Source organism: Mobula hypostoma, chromosome 2 (genome assembly GCF_963921235.1).
Source record: "Mobula hypostoma chromosome 2, sMobHyp1.1, whole genome shotgun sequence".
NCBI lineage: Eukaryota > Metazoa > Chordata > Chondrichthyes > Myliobatiformes > Myliobatidae > Mobula > Mobula hypostoma.
In genome coordinates this window covers 246,425,234-246,446,051 of record NC_086098.1, presented here as the reverse complement: position 1 = coordinate 246,446,051, position 20,818 = coordinate 246,425,234, and the positions used below count along the sequence as shown (strand labels likewise).

The 20,818-nt window shown below is 51.2% G+C and overlaps 1 protein-coding gene across 6 annotated transcripts in view; it reads left to right on the top strand.

Annotated features, from left to right (window-relative positions):
- Positions 1 to 254: 254 nt before the first annotated feature.
- Positions 255 to 20,818, top strand: part of LOC134337468 (semaphorin-6D-like) — a 50,783-nt gene continuing 30,219 nt past the window's right edge. Inside the window, exons 1-2 of one of the 6 annotated variants that reach the window (XM_063032538.1) lie at positions 255 to 492; positions 7,422 to 7,482. The gene's annotated coding sequence lies outside the window, so the exon portion shown is untranslated. Of the gene's footprint in view, positions 607 to 7,421; positions 7,483 to 15,388; positions 15,505 to 20,818 lie in introns of those variants that run through there. The other 5 variants (XM_063032529.1, XM_063032511.1, XM_063032520.1 and 2 more) reach the window with 5 other exon arrangements.

Below are 20,818 nucleotides of genomic sequence, written 5' to 3'. Positions count from 1 at the left end.
TCTCCTTCCCTAATCTCTAGCTCCTCTGTCACTTTTTTTTATTTCTCTCCCCTCTCCATCCCACTGTCTCCTTTCTCCATCTCTTTCTTCCCTCTCTCTCCACTTTCTCCCTGTCCCCTTCCCCTTCCTCCCTCTCTCCTGTATCTCTTTCCTTCCCTCCCATCTCTCCTGTTCCTTACTTCTTTCCTCCCCCTGTCTCCCTCCCTCCCTCCCGCGATCCCAGTGCATGGTGCCAGTCCCTGTGAGAGGGGCGGGGTCTCTTTGCAAACTCCAGGCAGCGGGAGGTGAATTTTCCGCCTGCCGATGAAGTTGGGCTGAATGGTGCGGGGTGAGGGCGGCCGGTGTGTACTGTATTGCGCCTGATTCCGAACTCCGGCAGAAAGCCTTTTCTCCAGGCTCTGCAATTGCCTGTCCCCTCTCGCTCGGATTACAACTTTCCCTTCGAATCGGACGGCGATTCTCTCCGCGCCGGGAGCAGCGCCCAGCCGGGAGGTGAGGGAGACGGGAGCGGCGGTCGTCCCCGAGTCCCGACGCGAGTGTTCGGGTTCGGTTTAACCTGTGGATCCGGCTGGAGAGCCGGGGAGCCGGGAGCGTCAGCGAGCCGGGGTGAGCGGCGGAGGGTCGGAAAGGCGATCACACCAAGGGGGGGGGGGGGGGGTAGGCACGGGAGAGAGGGAATGAGAGAGCACATGTAGATTGAGACAGAGGGGACGGAGATATATCGGGAAAAGGAGACGGGAGAGACTGGCAGAGAGGCACGGGTGGAAAAAGAAAGAGCGAGGGAGAGAGGGGAGTGGGGTGAGAGAGGGGGGGTCACACAGAGCGACAGACACACACGCACAGAGCGGTGCCAAGACCTATTCACAGAGAGACAGGGAGAGGCGAATCTGGGGATTGGGCGCTGACCATGTGGGACACAGAGAGAACCGGGTCGGTGAGAGCGGGGGGAGACGGGGACGGGGACGCGGACGGGCGGTGCCCCGGGGTCACGTCTGGACGGAGGAGCTACCGAGCGGGTCAGCGGGACCAAGGTCCCGGAGAGAGGCAGACCGGATTTGAGGGCGGAGGGTGGAAGAGGGAGGCGACAGGGGACGTCCCGGGAATGAATGGATCCGGGTTACACAGTGTACCTGAGAGGTGGGGGCAATGTGTCGCTGTGTTTGTTGGGGGGTGGGGGGTGGAGCTCAGATTGTGTGTGTTAGTGTTTGTGTGTGAGAAAGAGAGACTCTTACAGTCGTCCACACCTGTTATCCAGAGTTGGGAGCTGGTGTGGGGGTGAGACGGTAGCTGGGGAGGGGGGGGCGGGTTTGCTGGTCAGCTGGAAATGGTGGACGGGGTCACCGTGTCGTTGATGCCTCGCCCCCCCCCACCTCAACCCCCACGGGTCACTGGGGCGGTTGAGAGGGAGAGGTGTGGGGGGGAGTATGGACGGTAGGAGGGAGAGTGGGGAGAAAGGGAGCGAGAGAGATGCTGGGGGGGCGGAAGGAAGAGAGAGGGAGGGTGGAATGACAGGGAGGGAGGACACAGACAGAGATACACAGGTACAGAGAGTGAATGATGGAGACGGGGAGGGATGTGGTGAAAGAGGGTCAGGAGCGGGGGGGGAGACAGTGACGGAGGGAGGTGAAAAGGCATTGAGAGATGGAGGGACTGAGGGAGACGCTGGGGCGGTGAGTGAGGGAAGGACTGGACGGGACTGGGAGTTATAAGATCATGAGGTGCATAAACAGGGTGAAAGCACAGTCTTTTTTTCTGCCAGAGGTGAGAGATTTAAAAGGTATATTAGGGGTAGAGTCTTCATTCAGAGGGTGGTGAGTATTTGGAACGAGCTGCCAGAAATAGTGGTAGGGGAGGTGCACATTAGCAATGTCTAAAAGCATTTGGTTAAATACATGGAGAGGTTTAGAGGGATGTGCTTGCTGGGCAACAGGGTTAGTATGGATGAGTTGGGCTGAAGGGCCTGTTTCTGTGCTGTAAGTCTCTGTGGGTGAGCTGGTGTGGGGTGGGGGAGGGTGGAAACTCCCATAGCTCAGAGAGAGTCTGATCCCAACTCTGTCAATCCTGATTCCCACTCCTGCCCCTCCCCTCGCCAACCCGGACCCAGCGAGTGAACCCTGCCCACCCCAGACCAGCAGACCCGGCCCTTCAGGTCCCACAGGACGGGATGGGGGGGGGGGTTTGCGCGTCTGGGGGGAATCATGGGTGGGACAGGGGCAATAGACAATAGGTGCAGGAGTAGGCCATTCGGCCCTTTGAGCCAGCACCGCCATTCACTGTGATCATGGCTGATCATCCACTATCAGTACCCTTTTCCTGCCTTCTCCCCATATCCCTTCACTCTGTTGTCTTTAAGAGCTCTATCTAACTCTTTCTTGAAAGAATCCAGAGAACTGGCCTCTACTGCCCTCTGAGGCAGAGCATTCCACAGATCCACAACCCTCTGTGTGAAAAAGTTTTTCCTCAACACCGTTCTAAATGGCCTACCCCTTATTCTCAAATTGTGGCCTCTGGTTCTGGACTCCCCCAACATCAGGAACATGTTTCCTGCCTCTAGCGTGTCCAATCCCTTAATAATCTTATATGTTTCAATCAGATCCCCTCTCATCCTTATAAATTCCAGTGTATACAAGCCCAGTTGCTCCAATCTTTCAACATATGACAGACCCACCATCCCGGGAATTAACCTTGTGAATGTACGCTGCACTCCCTCAATAGCAAGAATGTCCTTCCTCAAATTTGGAGACCAAAACTGCACACAGTACTCCAGGTGTGGTCTCACCAGGGCCCTGTACAGCTGCAGAAGGACCTCCTTACTCTAAATCTCGTTGTACTTCCCCTTTTCCTAGCTTGACACCATTCAAATAGTAATCTGCCTTCCTGTTCTTTCCACCAAAGTGGATAACCTCACATTTATCCACATTAAACTGCATCTGCCATGCATCTGCCCACTCACCCAGCCTGTCCAAGTCACCCTGCATTCTCATGACATCCTCCTCACATTTCACACTGCCACCCAGCTTTGTGTCTTAGGGCTTGACGCACTAGGCCCAAAGCCTGGGACTCGTCTGCGCCCTAGTGCTGCCATCAGCTGGGGAAGTGATTCAGAGTTGTGGAGCAGTACAGCACAGAAACAGGCCTTTTGGCCCATCACTAATTTGCTTGTCCACACTTACTCTCTATCCTTCTCTACTGTGTGTCTGTCGAAACGCAGTGAGTGCATCAGATTCCACCACCTCAGAGGGAGATGTCACCCCCCCAATGTGAAACACCCACCCCTCAGATCCCCTTTCATTCTCCTCCCTCCCCTCTTCAAACCACACCCTCTTGCTTTTGATGGCCCCACCAGGGCGAAAAAACAGGCTGTCCACCCGATTGTACCTTTGTCAGCCTCCTTCACTCCAGGGAAAACCCGGAGGGTTGTATATTTACCCAGAGCATTGTATATTTACCAGGAACGCTGTGCAGTTTACCAGAAGCGTTGTATATTTGCTGGGAGTGAAGGGTGTGAAGAATTGTTGAGGATCCCTGCCACCCAGCCTATAATTCCCCCTCTGGGAGGAGGTACAGGAGCATCAGGACTAGGACTGTCAGACTGGGGAACAGCTTCTTCCCTCGGGCTGGGAGACTAATGAATACCCTGCCACCACCGAGGTCTCGTCACTGGGACAGCGAGCTGCTTACTGTCTACCTGTGCTGTGCTGTAAATGCAATTTGAATTATACTTTATTAACTTATTTACGGTAATATTATGTGCTGTGTGTGATGTATGTTTTGTGGGTGCACCGTGGTCCAGAGGAACATTGCTTTGTTTGTTTGTATGTACAGGCAGATGACCATAAACTTGAATTTGAACCGTCCCCAGCCTGTCCGATCTCCTCCCATAGCCAGAGCCCTGCAATCCAGGCGCTGTCCTGGTGAATCTCCTTGGCACAGTCCAGCACGGTCACGTCTTTCTCACAGTGTGATGACCAGAACTGCACACAGCGCTTCAAGTACAGTTTAACCAGTGTTTTATAAAGTTGCAAAATAACATCCAAAGTCTTATTCTCTCTCTATGCCCTGACCCACGAAGACACGCGTGCTCTATGCCCCCTCCAACGCCCTGTCTGCCAGTGCTGCCACTTTCAGGGGAGTGTAGGCTTAAATGCCCAGGTTTCCCTGTTCACCACCCACCACTCACTGTATATGTCTGACATTCCAGAATGTCTCCTCACGTTTGGAATAAATTCCATCTGCAAACACTCCACCCAACTTTCTACCTGGTCCGTATTCTGTTGTCACCTTGGACAACCTTCCTCACGATCCACAAGACCAACAACCTTTGTGTCATTTACAAACTTACCAATCCTACCTCCTACGTTCACACCCGAGTTGTTAATATATATCACAAACAACAAGCGTCCCAGCACTGATTCATTCAAAAAAGCAACTTTCCACCCACCACCCCCTGCCTCCCAGTTTTGGATCCCATTAGCCAGCTCCCTCTCCATGGATACCAGGTGCCTTTAGCTGCTGGGATAGTTGGTAGGGAGGTAGGAAGAGGGGGAGAGGGAGGGGAGGCAAAACTGTGTCACAATCTGTGGTGTCAGGCCCTCCCCATTTCTGTGAGCCTACACCACTCCCATCTCTACCCCCTCTGACCCCTTCACCCCTCCTGTCTCTATAACCCTCTCTGGCCCCTACACTCCTCACTGCCTGTGACCCTCCCCCATCCCTGGCTCCAACACCTCTTCCCATCTCTGTCACCCCTCCAGCCCCTACACCCCTCCCTGTCTCTGTATCCATCTCCAGCCCCTACACCCCTCCCCGTCTCTGAGACCTCCTCCAGCCCCTACACCCCTCCCTGTCTCTGTAACCCCCTCCAGCCCCTACACCCCTCCCTGTCTCTGTAACCCCCTCCAGCCCCTACACCCCTCCCTGTCTCTGTAACCCCCGCCAGCCCCTACACCCCTCCCTGTCTCTGTAACCCCCGCCAGCACCTACACCCCTCCCTGTCTCTGTAACCCCTCCCTCCCCTACACCCCTCCCTGTCTCTGTAACCCCGCCAGCCCCTACACCCCTCCCTGTCTCTGAGACCCCCTCCAGCCCCTACACCCTCCCTGTCTCTCTAACCCCCTCCAGCCCCTACACCCCTCCCCATCACTTGCAGGCTGCCCCCAGCACATCCTCAGACTGTGCTGGTAGTTGCTGGAAAGATACATTTCACTGTGTGAGTCGGCGTGCTTGTGACAAATAAAGCTCACCTTCATTAATCTCTCGTCTTTAACTGAATTCGGCTCTGTGCCAGCAGGTCAGGCAGTGTTAGTGGAGAGTGGGGAAGCTGATTACAGGAGGAAGTAGCTGATCTGATTCAGGGAGAAGGAGAGCAAGTTACCTTGGAGCCGGGAGATCTGTAGACTTTCCCACGGAGAGAAACACCCTCCCACACCCACTGCTCAGGATCGCCTATACCTCAATGCCAGCCTCTCTCACCCCCCCACCCCCAATGGATACAAGCCGAGCCTGTCCAATCTTCACAGGGATTAGTCATTGAGTCGCCCAGAGGCCCTTCAGCCCACCCTGTTACTGCTGACCCATCAAGGTCCATCCTATTTCCCAGTACCTGATCCATATCGTTCTCTGTCTTGGCAATTCAATAGCTCGCCCAGATGCTTCACAAATGCTGTGAGGTAGTGCATTCCTGATTCCAACACCCTCTCAGGTGTGTGTGTGTGTATGTGGGATGGGGGGAGTATTCCCCTTCAAAACCCCCTCTAAACCTCTTTCCCCCTCCCCCCCACCCACCATAGATGTGTGCCTTCTATTTTTTAGACACCTTTTCTCTGGGGAGATGTTCCTGTTGGGCTTCACTAATTGGGAGGTTGAATTCAAGGGCTGTGAGGTAATGTGGCAGCTCTGTAAAACCCTGGTTAGACCTCCCTTGGAATATTGTGTTCAGTTCTGGTCGCCTCATTATAGGAAGCATGTGGAAGCTTTAGAGAGAATGACAGAGGAGGTTTACCAGGATGCTGTCTGGTTTACCAGGATGCTGTCTGGATTAGAGAACTGTCTGGTTTACCAGGATGCTGTCTGGATTGGAGAGCTGTCTGGTTTACCAGGATGCTGTCTGGATTATGGAACTGTCTGGTTTACCAGGATGCTGTCTGGATTGGAGAGCTGTCTGGTTTACCAGGATGCTGTCTGGATTGGAGAGCTGTCTGGTTTACCAGGATGCTGTCTGGATTAGAGAACTGTCTGGTTTACCAGGATGCTGTCTGGATTGGAGAGCTGTCTGGTTTACCAGGATGCTGTCTGGATTAGAGAACTGTCTGGTTTACCAGGATGCTGTCTGGATTGGAGAGCTGTCTGGTTTACCAGGATGCTGTCTGGATTAGAGAACTGTCTGGTTTACCAGGATGCTGTCTGGATTGGAGAGCTGTCTGGTTTACCAGGATGCTGTCTGGATTGGAGAGCTGTCTGGTTTACCAGGATGCTGTCTGGATTAGAGAACTGTCTGGTTTACCAGGATGCTGTCTGGATTGGAGAGCTGTCTGGTTTACCAGGATGCTGTCTGGATTAGAGAACTGTCTGGTTTACCAGGATGCTGTCTGGATTGGAGAGCTGTCTGGTTTACCAGGATGCTGTCTGGATTAGAGAACTGTCTGGTTTACCAGGATGCTGTCTGGATTATGGAACTGTCTGATTTACCAGGATCCTGTCTGGATTGGAGAGCTGTCTGGTTTACCAGGATGCTGTCTGGATTAGAGAACTGTCTGGTTTACCAGGATGCTGTCTGGATTAGAGAGCTGTCTGGTTTACCAGGATGCTGTCTGGATTAGAGAACTGTCTGGTTTACTAGGATGCTGTCTGGATTAGAGAGCTGTCTGATTTACCAGGGTGCTGTCTGGATTATGGAACTGTCTGGATTAGAGAGCAGGTTTTATGATGGTAGGTTGAGTGAGCTAGGGCTTTTCTCTTGGGAAGAAAGAGGATGAGGGTGGCTTGATAAAGGTGTAGAAGATGACGAGAGGCATGGATCGAGCGGAAAGCAAGAGTGGCAATAGCTAATATGAGGGGACATAAATTTAAGGAGTTGGACTGAAGTACGGAGCAGAGGTTCCCACCTTCTTTTTCAGGGACCCCCACTGAGCGGTCCGTTGACCCTAGGCTGGGAACACCTGGTACAGAGGTAAGTTTTTTTACACAGAGAGTGGTGGGTATGTGGGACGTGCTGCCGGGGGTGGTGGGACGAGACTCTTAGAAAAGCAAGAAGATGATAGAAAATAGAGGGGCTATGTGGGAGGGGGGGGTTAAATTGATCTTAAAGTAGGTTACAAGGTTGGCATAACATCGTGGGCCAAAGGCTGTGGGCAGTTCGATGTTCTTGTTCTATGATTATCTCCCTTGTCGTTGTCCCTCATCACTTTCCCCACCTCTGACAGGTCTCCCTCAGCCTCCTCTGCGCCAGGGAGAATGGACCCAGCCTCTCCTGTCTCTCTGTTAGTAAGTCAATGCATTAACTTCATAAACCAATATATTAAACGAGGGATTGGTGGAAGGGATAAGGAGCTGAAGAAGGTGATGGGGGGGGCGTAATGGGTAACTGAGGAGAAGGGAAGGGGGTGAGACGGGATCCAGTAGGGGAAATGGAAAAAAGAGAGAAGGTGGGAAGGGAAGGGGGAGAGATTACTCGAAGGAGAAATCGATGTTCATGTCATCAGGTTGGAGGCTACCCAGATGGAATGTGAGGCAGTGTCTTCTGTAAATACAGCTGATGGTGGGGAAGGATGTGCCCATGATGTGTTGGGCTAGTCAGTGACACCCTGAATCCTCTTACGTCCCTGCGTGATGGAATCACTGTACCAGACCGCGATGTAACCAGTCAGGATACTTTCAAGAGCACTGCTGTAGAAGTTTGTCAGAGGGTTCAGTGACGAGCTGAACCACCGAGGAACATGGACTTCGACTCTGACACTGTCCACCTCGGTCAGGTTCCCCCCGCAACCCTCCTCAGCTTCAGGGACAAGAGAGCCAGCCTCTCCCGACTTTCCACGTAACTGAAGCACTCCGTCCCAGGCTGCACCCTGCGGAATCTCCTCTGTTCCTCCTCCAGCATAAAAACATCCTTAGTGCAGAGAAGATAGTGTAAACTTCCCTGAACGCATGAATATCTGTCCTCACATCAGGAAGCCGTGTTAGTTTGGTTTGGCTTACTGCTGTCAGTGGAAGCAACTTTCGCATACCGTTCACACAGACCAGTTCATCACAGAGGGCACAGCACTGAGCTGGAGTAGTCCAACACAATCACAATGCTACAAACAGTGGGGTTCAAAGGATTTAATTGGATTTTATTGTGTGATGGGTTAATTAAGGACATGGGTCTTTCACCAAAATGAATTCCCTTCACTGTTCACCAGGAATAGTCACTGAGATGAGACTGTACACTGCACAGAGCACAGCAAAGTGGTCTCCACACAGGCAGGACAGTCCAGACACAGAGGGAAACTCCCTCCACACTGTCCCATCACACACTCCCGGGGTCAGACACAGAGTGAAGCTCCGTCCACACCATCCCATCACACACTCCCGGGGTCAGACACAGAGTGAAACTCCCTCCACACCATCCCATCACACACTCCCGGGGTCAGACACAGAGTGAACCTCCCTCCACACCATCCCATCACACACTCCCGGGGTCAGACACAGAGTGAACCTCCCTCCACACCATCCCATCACACACTCCCGGGGTCAGACACAGAGTGAAACTCCCTCTACACCGTCCCATCACACACTCCCGGGGTCAGACACAGAGTGAAGCTCCCTCTACACCGTCCCATCACACACTCCCGGGGTCAGACACAGAGTGAAGCTCCCTCTACACCGTCCCATCACACACTCCCGGGGTCAGACACAGAGTGAAACTCCCTCTACACCGTCCCATCACACACTCCCGGGGTCAGACACAGAGTGAAACTCCCTCTACACCGTCCCATCACACACTCCCAGGGTCAGACACAGAGTGAAGCTCCCTCTACACCGTCCCATCACACACTCCCGGGGTCAGACACAGAGTGAAACTCCCTCCACACCGTCCCATCACACACTCCCAGGGTCAGAGACAGAGTGAAACTCCCTCTACACTGTCCCATCACACACTCCTGGGGTCAGACACAGAGTGAAGCTCCCTCTGCACCGTCCCATCACACACTCCCGGGGTCAGACACAGAGTGAAACTCCCTCCACACCATCCCATCACACACTCCCAGGGTCAGAGACAGAGTGAAACTCCCTCTACACTGTCCCATCACACACTCCCGGGGTCAGACACAGAGTGAAACTCCCTCCACACCATCCCATCACACACTCCTGGGGTCAGACACAGAGTGAAGCTCCCTCTACACTGTCCCATCACACACTCCCGGGGTCAGACACAGAGTGAAGCTCAGAATCAGATTCCGGTTTAATATCACCGGCATATGTAGTGAAATTTGTAAACTTTTCGGCAGCAGTTAAATGCCATATATAATAATAGATTAATAATAGCTGTGAATTACGGTAAGGAGATATATATAAATAAATAAATGGTTAATTTGAATAAGTAGTGCAAAAATAGAAATTAAAGAACAGTAGTGAGGTAGTGTTCATGGGTTCAATGCCCATTTAGAAATCGGATGGCAGAGGGGAAGAAGCTGTTCCTGAATTACTGAGTGTGTCCCTTCAGGCTTCTGTGCCTCCTTCCTGATGGCAGCAGTGGGAAGAGGATATGTTCAGGGTGATGGGGTCCTTAAGGATGAATGCCGCCTTTTTGAGGTGTTGTTCCCTGAGGATGTCCTGGATGCTGGGGAGACCGGTTCCCGGTGCCCGTGATGGAGCTGACTGAGTTTACAACTCTCCGTAGCTTGCTGTGATCCTGTGCAGTAGCCCCCCCAGTTCCCCATACCGGACGGTGATGCAGCCAGTCAGAATGCTCTCCACGGCACATCTGTAAAATTTCACAACTGTTTTTGGTGACGAACCAAATCTCCTCAAACATCTAGTGAAATGTCGTGCCTTCTTTGTAGCTGCATCGATATGTTGGGACCAGGTTAGATCCTCAGAGATCTTGACACCCAGGAACTTGAATCTGCTCACTCTCTCCACTTCTGATCCCTCTCTGAGGATTGGTATGTGTTCCTTCGTCTTACCCTTCCTGAAGTCCACAATCAGCTCTTTCGTCTTACTGACCTTGAGGGCCAGGTTGTTGCTGTGGCACCACTCCGCTAACTAGTATATCTCGCACCCGTACACCCTTCCATCGCCATCGGAAATTCTGCCAATGGTAGTTGTGTTGTCGGCAAATTTATAGGTGCCCTTTGGGTTGTGCCTAGCCACACAGTCATGGGTGTAGAGAGAGTAGAGCAGTGGGCTAAGCACACACCCCTGGGGTGCGCTAGTGTTGATCGTCAGCGGGGAGAAGATGTTATTTCCAATCTGCACAGACTGTGGTCTTTCTGGTGAGGAAGCTGAGGATCCAGTTGCAGAGGGAGGTACAGAGGCCCAGGTTCTGTAGCTTTTCAATCAGGACTATGGGAATGATGGTGTTAAACACTGAGCTATGGTCAATAAACAACATCCTGACAGAGGTTACTTGTATCGTCCATGTGATCCAAGGGCGCATGGGGAGCCATTGAGATCACGTCTGCTGTAGACCTATTGTGGGGTTAGGCAATTTGCAGAGAGTCAAGGTCTGTCCCGAGACAGGTGTTGATTCTAGGCATGACCAACCTCTCAAAGTATTTCTTCACTGTAGACGTGAGCGCTGCTGGACGATAGACATTAAGGCAGCTCACACTGCTCTTCTCGGACACTGGTATAATTGTTGCCCGTTTGAAGCAGGTGGGAACTTCTGACTGTAGCAATGAGAGATTAAAAATATCTTTGAGCACTGCCGCCAGTTGGTTGGCACAGGTTTTCAGAGCCTCACCGGGTACTCCATCAGGACTTGTTATCTTGCGAGGGTTCACCCCCTCGAAAGACAGCCTGACGTCGGCCTCCATGACAGAGATCACGGGGTCACCTGGTGCTGCAGGGACCCTTGTAGATCTAGTTGTATTCTCCCTGTCAAAGTGAGCATGGAAGGCATTGGGCTCGTCTGGGAGTGCAGCATCATGATGTTGGGTTTCGCTTTGTAGGAAGTAATGTCCTGCAGGCCTGCCCAGAGTGGACGTGCATCCAATGTCGCCTCCAGCCTCGCTCAGAATTGTTTCCTCCCTCTTGATTTAGCCCTCTGGAAATCCTACCTGGTTTGCTGGTACAGACCTGGGTCACCAGACATAAATCCCACAGATCTAGCTCTCAGCAGACGCCGAGTCTCCCGGTTCATCCACGGCTTTTGGTTTGGGAATGCACAGCAAGTTTTCGAAGGCACACACTCATCCACACAGGTTTTAATGAAGTCAATCACTTCTGCGGGGTATTCATTCAGACCCTCTGAATACAGTCCAGTCCACCAGTTCAAAGCGTTCCTGTGCTTCCCTTGTCCGTACTGTCTTGGTCCTCACTTCTGGTGCTGCAGTCTTCAGTCTCTGCCCGTACTCAGGGAGTAGAAGTACAGCCAGGTGATCAGGCTCTCCGAAGTGGGTGTGGGATAGCATGGTAGGCACTCTTGATTGTGGTGTAGCAATGGTCCAGTGGGTTGGTTTCTCTGGTACTACAGGTGATTTGTTGGTAATAATTATTTGGAGATTTTCCAAGCTGGCCTGGTTAAAAACCCCCAAAGTGATGAGGAAGGCATCAGGGTGTGCTGTTTCAGGCTGTATAACACATCGCTTAGCACGTCTAGAGCCTGTTTGACATTAGCCTGAGATGCGATGATTACTGTTACCGCGATGATTGTTGAAATCTCATGTGGTAGGTAAAATGTACGACACTTGTTTGCGAGGTGTTCCAGTTCTGGTGAACAGAACTGGGACAGCACCACCATGTTTATAAACTCCCTCTACACTGTCCCAGCACAGAGTGAAACTCCCTCTACACTGTCGCATCACACACAGAGTGAAGCTCCCTCTACACCGTCCCACCACACACACAGAGTGAAACTCCCTCTACACCGTCCCATCACACACAGAGTGAAACTCCCTCTACACCGTCCCATCACACACTCCCAGGGTCGGACACAGAGTGAAGCTCCGTCTACACTGTCCCATCACACACTCCTGGGGTCAGACACAGAGTGAAACTCCCTCTACACTGTCCCATCACACACTCCCGGGGTCAGACACAGAGTGAAACTCCCTCCCCACCGTCCCATCACACACTCCCGGGGTCAGACACAGAGTGAAACTCCCTCCCCACCGTCCCATCACACACTCCCGGGGTCAGACACAGAGTGAAACTCCCTCTACACCGTCCCATCACACACTCCCAGGGTCAGACACAGAGTGAAGCTCCCTCTACACTGTCCCATCACACACTCCCGGGCTCAGACATAGAGTGAAACCCCCTTCTCCCTACCCTAGTCGGTGCTGGGCTTCAGACTGGGGGACATTCAACGCCTTTTCGGTGAGTGTGAAGAACACATTTTTTTGTTATTTTATAGAATATTTTACGACCTACTTGCTACTTCACATTCATATTAAAAATAATCACCCTGGTTCCTGAAATATTTATCACTGCCAAATGAATATTGTAATTTTTTACATATTGGCTGCAGGTAATTATCATAATGTGGTTGTGCATGCATAATTAATCAGTTCAATCCTCCCCAGTCCCTGGAGGGATGTATAATTCACCCAGATCGCTTAATAAAATTTTCAAAAGATAGAACCAGGGAAAGCCGGGAGACACCTTCTGCCATCCTGAGGAATTTCTGTCCCCCTTCCAAATGACCTCTGGACCATGGACCCAGGAATGAAGAGGTGTGTGGGTGGAGACATTCGATGTCAAGGTTCAAAGGGCAAGGAAGGGTTGGCAGACAGTCCCCATCCCTCCCACTCTATGCCCCTCTCCACTCAAAGCCCGGCACCTCCTTTCCATTGCTAGATATTTGTGGGATCCTGCTGTGCGTCCATATCTCTCTCCATGTTATGGGAACGTGTCGTCAGGGTGCCGACTGGGGGGTAGGGGGGAGTACTTGCCAATGCTTTCTTCATTTGGTGGGCCACCTCATCCTTATGTAGGGTGGCCATATTTGTTGTGGGCAGAGTGGCCATTGCTGTCATGATCATGGATACGGTGGCCATATTTGTAATGGATAAACTGACCTTGACTGTCACAGTCATGGATACGGTGGCCATGTTTGTCTTGGGCGCGGGGCAGGCCAAACATGGCTGTCATTGATGGGGCGGTCACCTATCTTCCACATCGGCTGGCCGTCGACATTGTGGACGGGCTGGCTTCCTTGTGGCTGACAAGAGCCAATCTCCTGCCTGGAAGGAAGGGGTTTGAGGCTTGCCTGCGGGAGTGTCCCTTAGCCTGTCGACTGGCCCCAAGAGGCTCCCTGCAGACCAGGCCAAGGTCAGGCCTCAAACCCAGAGCCCCAGATGAGAGACACATTAACACAGTGGCCTCGTAGGCTGACAGCCCAGCAGGGTATGAGGCCTGCATTGCTGAATAGCCTCCTCTTGACTATAGGCACCCCCTTCCTGAGGCCAACATAGAATAGGTTTCACCACGAGGGGAATGAACGAAGGGTTGTAATTTAGAATTTAATTAAATCTTTCTCCCTTCCATGCCGAGGAAAGGTGCAAATTGACATTAACAAATGCCAGACCCTCAAAGCAATTGCTCTTCAATTAGTTTCTGACCATCTCCTCATCATTTGTCAGTCTTGCTGTGTCTGACAGGCACTGAGGCTGGAAGTTAACTGACGTGAAGACTGAGACATAGAAACATAGAAACATAGAAAATAGGTGCAGGAGTAGGCCATTCGGCCCTTCGAGCCTGCACCGCCATTTATTATGATCATGGCTGATCATCCAACTCAGAACCCAGCCTTCCCTCCATACCCCCTGACCCCTGTAGCCACAAGGGCCATATCTAACTTCCTCTTAAACACAGCCAATGAACCGGCCTCAACAGTTTGCTGTGGCAGAGAATTCCACAGATTCACCACTCTCTGTGTGAAGAAGTTTTTCCTAATCTCGGTCCTAAAAGGCTTCCCCTCTATCCTCAAACTGTGACCCCTCGTTCTGGACCTCCCCAACATCGGGAACAATCTTCCCGCATCTAGCCTGTCCAATCCCTTTAGGATCTTATACGTTTCAATCAGATCCCCCCTCAATCTTCTAAATTCCAACGAGTACAAGCCCAGTTCATCCAGTCTTTCTTCATATGAAAGACCTGCCATCCCAGGAATCAATCTGGTGAACCTTCTTTGTACTCCCTCTATGGCAAAGATGTCTTTCCTCAGATTAGGGGACCAAAACTGCACACAATACTCCAGGTGTGGTCTCACCAAGGCCTTGTACAACTGCAGTAGTACCTCCCTGCTCCTGTACTCGAATCCTCTCGCTATAAATGCCAGCATACCGTTCGCCTTTTTCACCGCCTGCTGTACCTGCATGCCCACAGAGGGCCGATTAGAAACTCCCCCTCCCCGCTCCCTTAGGGCGAGCGATTCTGCTCCTCAGGGAGAGGGGAAGGGGAGTTCTAAATGCATCTCAGTAGAAACCTTCCTCAAGTGGCTTCTCCACTAACCCACCCATAGTACGACACGGTCCCTCCTCACCACCCCTCCCACAGCGAGGTACTCCCCCCTCACTGCCCCTAACTCACCTATAGTACGACACGGTCCCTCCTCACCGCCCCTCCCACAGTGCGGTGCTCCCTCCCACCGCCCCTCCCACAGCGCGGTCCCTCGTGTGGGACCAGCTCCCAATACAGGTTTCAAGTATTTGGCTGTGTTCCGTGCCCCATCGACTCCCACCGTGACAGGTACAGGCAGCACCCCCTCCGCGTGCAGACACCCAGACACCCGGTAAAGATGGGCAGTCCCGCGGAGCAGAGCCCCCGACGTTTGCTGCTGAGGCCCGCCATTCTCCACAAAGGCAATGCCCCCAGTGCATGGCATCTCGGAGGGTACAGGTACCTCTGCAGGGTCCTGACTGGGTCTCCTGGGACTGTATTCAGAAGAATGAGAGGGAATCTCATAGAAACATGTAAAGTTATGAAAGGGATAGATAAGGAAGAGGCAGGAAAGTTGTTTCCACTGGTAGGTGAGACTAGAACTAGGGGACATGGCCTTGGGATTTGGGAGAGTAGATTTAGAATGGAGATAATGGAAACGGCTTTTCCCTGACAGCAGGGAATCTGCCAGGGAAGCAGTAGAGGTTATTTGATTAAGTATATTTAAGACACAGTTAGATCAATTTTTGCATAGGTGGGGCATGTTGGGGGTTAAAGGTTGTGAGGAAAAGGCAGGTAGGTGGAGCTGAGTCTGTGGCCAGATCAGCCATGATCTTATTGATGGCCGAGCAGGCTCGACGGGCCAGTTGGCCGACTCCTGCTCCTATTTCTTACGTTCTGACATGGAGAGCCACCAGCTCGGTATGTATTCACACACAGCGACGGAGCGCTCTCTCCGGACGGCAGCAGAGACACAGCTTCCTAGCTCCCTCTGTGCCTGAGGAAGGTGGTGCTGACCCTGGAGAGAGTCCAGCGGCAGTTCACAGGAGCAGTTCTGGGAACGACAGGGTTAACGTACGACGAGTGTTTGAGGCCTGTTCTCGACTGAGTTCAGAAGGGTGTGGGTGGAGAGTGCGGATCTCAGTGAAACCGTCTGGACGCCGAACGGCCTGAACAGAGGAGACATGGAGAGAGTGAGAGAGTGTGGGATCTAGGAGCATGGCCTCTGAATAAAGGGGAATTCCTTCAGACAGAGGGCAGTGAATCCAACCACAAAAAGATGTCAGTACTCCACCCTCTCAAACACATTCTCAGAATCGGAATTATCGCCGACTTGTATGTCATGAAATTTGTCATTTCGTGCCAGCAGTACAATGCAAAGGCATAAAGTTACTGCAAATTACAAAATAAATCAAAAATTTAAAAGACAGGCTATCAAGGCAGCTCACGCCTTCGTGGACCATTCAGAAATCCGCTGGCGGACGGGGAAGACGCTGTTCCTGAGTGAGGGTCTTTAGGCTTCTGTACCTCCTCTCCGATGGTAGTAATGGGAAGAAGGCATGTCCTTCAAGATGGGTGCTGCCTTCTTGGGGCAGCACCTCGTAAAGATGCCCTCGATGGCGGAGGGTGCTGTGCCTGTGATCGATCTGACTGAGGCTACAACCCTCTGCAGCCTCTTGTGATCCTGAGCAGTGATGCCCCCCGCTCAGAATGCTCTGCACCCTACGTCCGTAGGTATTTGTTAGAGTCTTTGCTGACCTATCGAATCTGAAGCTCGTAATGAAGTAGAGCTGCTGGTGTCGCTTCTTCATTCATCCTCTGAGATATTGAAGTGCAGGAACTTGAAGCCGCTCGCCCTCGTTACCGTTGACACCTCAAGGAGGACTGGTGTGTGTTCTTTTCCCACGGTCAGTTCCTTGGTCCTGCTGATGCTGCGCGCAAGGTTACTCTTCGACCAGCCAATCTCTCTCGCTCCTCTATGCCTCCTTGCCACCTTCAGAGGCTCTGCCGACAACGGGGACGTCCTTCATGAATTTATTCCAGTCAAGAGAAAGAAAAAGCAACTGACAGGGCAGGTCCTGGCTTAGATGTACATTGTCCTGAATGGATTGGCCTAGGACTATGTAGGACTGACCAGGGTGGATCATTTGGACCAGAAGGGAGCCCAGACAGCTGCCATTCCTGGCAAAGACCTTGTAATCTGTGTTGACGAGAGACAGTAGACACCAGCTTCTGATGAACAGACAGGACAGGAATGGTAATAAATTTGTGTAAATCAGTGTTACATTAAGCCCACTGCCCTTACTGGGGCACAGGCTGTCGACAGCAGCTCACCAGTCCTCTGTCCTGGGCCAGGCTTTCAAGTTGTCCCCAGGTGGAGCCCATCTTCTTGGGGGATCCTCCCTCTCCCAGGGATGAGGCCGTTGGAGCTTCTGTTGCCGATTCTGTAGTACAGTCATAGTCATACTTTATTAATCCCGGGGGAAATTGGTTTTCATTACAGTTGCTCCATAAATAATAAATAGTAATAGAACCATAAATCGTTAAATAATAATATGTAAATTATGCCAGTAAATTATGAAATAAGACCAGGACTATTGGCTCAGGATGTCTGACTTCCTATGACGCTCTGTGCTGCATCTCGGTGGAATGAGTCTCTGGCTGAATGTACCCCTGTGCCCACCCAGTACATTATGTAGTGGATGGGAGACATTGTCCAAGATGGCATGCAACTTAGACAGCATCCTCTTTTCAGACACCACCGTCAGAGAGTCCAGTTCCATCCCCACAACATCACTGGCCTTACGAATGAGTTGTTGATTCTGTTGGTGTCTGCTACCCTCAGCCTGCTGCCCCAGCACACAACAGCAAACATGATCGCACTGGCCACCACAGACTCGTAGAACATCCTCAGCATCGTCCAGCAGTTGGTAAAGGATGGGGTTTGCTAGCCCAATGGCCAGCCTCCTCCTTTCAGAGCCGGGCTGGGACCATCCATGGCAGGGTTTCAAATCCTTGTACCTGAAGACAAATCAATAGGCTTCGAATTTGGAGGCTAGGCCAGAATCTGTTCTGTCCCAGAGGAAAAGGCTTTGTTACTATGAGTAGGCCACTAGATTAGGTCATAACAGGTCAGTGTTAATCGCAGCCTCTAACAATGACATACCCCTAATTAAACACTTAATAATCCCTCCAACTACAGAAAGACATGAGTCATGTTGCAAAATAAAAACAGCCTTCAAACCTCTCAGAGCAGGAGACCCCACGAGTTAAGACTGCAACTGGGAGACGGCACTATGTCAGGAAGACTGCATCCACCATTGAAAATTCTCACCGTTCAGAAGCCTAGAGTCCCACACCGCCAGCTTCAGGAACAGCCGCTGAGGTTGGGCATGACTGGAACTGGAGGTCACGGGTTAAGGGTGAAATGTTGAAGAGGAACATGAGGGAAATCTTCACTCAGATGGCGGTCAGACTGAGGAATGAGCTGCCAGTCTGAGCAGGTTCGATTACATTTAAGGGAAGTTTGGATAGGTACACGGGTAGGAAAGGTATGGAGGGCTATGGTCCGGGTATAGGTCAATGGGACTAGGCAGCATAGTAGTTTAGCACGGACAAGATGGACCGAAGGGTCTGTTTCTGTGCTGTAGTGCTCTGTGGCTTTACTTTCCTTCAACCGTTCAGTTCTTGGACCAACTGGCACAGTCCTCAGTACAGCAACCTTGTGCCCACTCTGTACTGCAATGGAATTTATTCTTCGAATTGTGTTAATTCTACTCGAAACTGAGCATAACTTACATGTTTTTTCTTGTGAATTGTTGTGTGAGCTGTGAGCCTGTGATGCTGCAGCAAGTAAGTTTTTCTTGTACCCGTGCGTGCACGGACTTGTGCAGATGACAGTAAACCCGACTTGGACAAGGCAAGCGCTGTGACTCAACCTGAGGTTAGGTCTTATTATCCCTCGAGATATGTAAGGTTGTATGATTTCTGTTCTGTGACAAGCCCTGATCCTTAAGCATTTATTGCACAATCAGATTTCAGATTAACTTATTCAACGCACGTACGTGGGAACACACAGTGAAACGTTGCGTTAACAACCGACACAACCGGGGATGTGCCCGGAGGGGGTAGGGGGGCAGTCTGCAAGAGTTGCCACACATTCTGGCGCCAGCACAGTGTGCCCACCATGTTGGCAGAACACAGAACACAACAAGTGACCCTTCCCACCCACACACGGACCATTGTCCGACTCCAGGCTGCCAATCGGAAGTTTTCGGATGACTCTGCCATAGTTGGATACATCAGCAAGGGAGATGAGGCTGAGTACAGGGCTACGGTAGGAAACTTTGTTACATGGTGTGAGCAGAATTATCTGCAGCTTAATGTGAAAAAGACTAAGGAGCTGGTGGTAGACCTGAGCAGAGCTAAGGTACCGGTGACCCCTGTTTCCATCCAGGGGGTCAGTGTGGACATGGTGGAGGATTACAAATACCTGGGGATACGAATTGACAATAAACTAGACTGGTCAAAGAACACTGAGGCTGTCTACAAGAAGGGTCAGAGCCGTCTCTATTTCCTGAGGAGACTGAGGTCCTTTAACATCTGCCGGACGATGCTGAGGATGTTCTACAAGTCTGTGGTGGCCAGTGCGATCATGTTTGCTGTTGTGTGCTGGGGCAGCAGGCTAAGGGTGGCAGACACCAACAGAATCAACAAACTCATTCGTAAGGCCAGTGATGTTGTGGGGATGGAACTGGACTCTCTGACGGTGGTGTCTGAAAAGAGGATGCTGTCTAAGTTGCATGCCATCTTGGACAATGTCTCCCATCCACTACATAATGTACTGGGTGGGCACAGGAGTACATTCAGCCAGAGATTCATTCCACCGAGATGCAACACAGAGCGTCATAGGAAGTCATTCCTGCCTGTGGCCATCAAACTTTACAACTCCTCCCTTGGAGGGTCAGACACCCTGAGCCAATAGGCTGGTCCTGGACTTATTTCCTGACATAATTTACATATTACTATTTAACTATTTATGGTTTTATTACTATTTAATTATTTATGGTACAACTGTAACGAAAACCAACTTCCCCCGGGATCAATAAAGTATGATTATGACTATGATCTCCAGACTTCAGCCACTGGCCTTTGACTTCTGATCCTCTGATTGACCTTTGGGCTTCAGTGTTGGGTATTGACCCCCAGATGGGACCCTGAACCCTAGGCCCACCGACCTCACACCTCCACTTCTCATGGGCATCCTTTCCCAAGATGCACTGACCTGGGATTCTTGACAATAGGTATTGAATGCAGTCTTGGGCTTGTGGTTCAGAGAAGGAGGCTTGTCGCAACTAAAGATGGGCCTGCGTTAAGGGCCAAAATTTTGCACTGGATAATTATTGTCACACGTATTGAGATCCAGAGAGAAACTTTACTTTTACAATAAGATGGACGCTTGACCTCACAATCTACCTCGTTATCACCTTGAACCTTATTGTCTGCCTGATTTGCACTTTCTCTGTAGCTGTTGCACTTTATTCTGCATCCTGTTACTGTTTTACCTTGTTCTCCCTCAATGCACTGTGTGATGATCTAATCTGTATGAACAGTATTAAGCTTTTCACTGTATCTTGGTACTTGTGACAATAATAACCCAACATCAATCCAGACAGATCATGAGGTATAGAATTGCCAGTGGTTGCCTGGAATTCAAGGGTTGCAGGGTAATGTAGCAGCTCTATAAAACACTGGTTAGACCATGCTTGGAGTATTGTGTTCAGCTCTGGTCACTTCATTTATAGGAATGATGAGGGAGCTTTAGAGAGGGTGCAGAGGAGATTCATCAGGATACTGTCCGGATTAGAGAGCATGTCTTATGAGGGTAGGTCGAGTGAGGTCGGACTTCTCTCTTTGGAGTGAAGGAGGATGAGAGGTGACTTGGTAGAGGCGTATAAGATGATCAGAGGTGTCGATAAATGGATGTGCAGACGACGTTTGCTATAGTGGGGTGGGGGTGAGTCTGGGATCAGAGAGCACAGCATCACCGTTTTGAACAGAGATGAGAATCAGGGTCAGCTTTAATATCACCAGCATATGCCATGAAACGTGTTAACTTTACGGCACCATCACCACTATGTTGAAATTGTACAAGGCATTGGTAAGGCCAAATTTGGAGTATTGTGTACAGTTCTGGTCACCGAATTATAGGAAACATGTCAATAAAATTGACACA